The 617-nt window shown below is 81.5% G+C and overlaps 1 protein-coding gene across 3 annotated transcripts in view; it reads right to left on the minus strand.

The window, feature by feature from the left end:
• BROX (BRO1 domain and CAAX motif containing) overlaps positions 1 to 457 on the minus strand; it is a 16747-nt gene extending 16290 nt beyond the window's left edge. Inside the window, exon 1 of one of the 3 annotated variants that reach the window (XM_042051553.1) lies at positions 403 to 457. The gene's annotated coding sequence lies outside the window, so the exon portion shown is untranslated. Of the gene's footprint in view, positions 45 to 74; positions 374 to 402 lie in introns of those variants that run through there. The other 2 variants (XM_042051554.1, XM_042051552.1) reach the window with 2 other exon arrangements.
• Positions 458 to 617: the final 160 nt, after the last annotated feature.

The following is a 617-nucleotide window of genomic DNA, read 5'->3' on the forward strand; positions in this document are numbered from 1 at the left end:
GGGCGCTCCCTGAAGGCTCCCGAGGCCGCGGGACCCCGGCCCGGCCCCGCCGCTCCCGCCCGTGCGTCACGCACCCGCCGCCGCAGGCAGCGCCAGCCGAGAGCCGATGGCACCGCCCCATCGCGGCCGATCGCATCGACCCCGCCGCTCGCCCTCCTCCCCACCGGGGTGCCTGGGCCGCCGCCGCCGCCAACAACAACAGCCCCGCGGCTGTGGGGCCTCCCCCCGGGACAGCGGCTGGAGGCGCGGCCGCGGCCCGCAGCCCTCCCGCGGGAGGGACCCCCGAACGCCACCAACACCGGCGGGAGCGGGAGCGGGAGCGCCAGCAGGACAGCAGCGGCACCAGCCCTCGCGGAGGGGCGAGAAGCACCTGCGGTGCTGCAGGTGGGCGCCGGGGCTTACCTGGGGGCGGGCCTGCGGCGGCGGCACAGCCGGCAGCGGGGGGAGGAGCGGAGGGAGGGGCAGAGCGGCCCCGCCCGCGCCCCGCCCGCGCGCACGTGACCGGCGCCATGACGGGTACCGGGGCGGAAGTGGCGCCTTCGCCTCGGTAGCGATGGCGCGGGCGGGCGCGGCCGGCGCCGCCTCCCCGGCTGGGCGGTGCGGGCGGGAGGCGCCGC

Source organism: Corvus kubaryi, unplaced genomic scaffold (genome assembly GCF_017639235.1).
Source record: "Corvus kubaryi isolate FWS band 111438036 unplaced genomic scaffold, C.kubaryi_AGA036_p1.0 76, whole genome shotgun sequence".
NCBI lineage: Eukaryota > Metazoa > Chordata > Aves > Passeriformes > Corvidae > Corvus > Corvus kubaryi.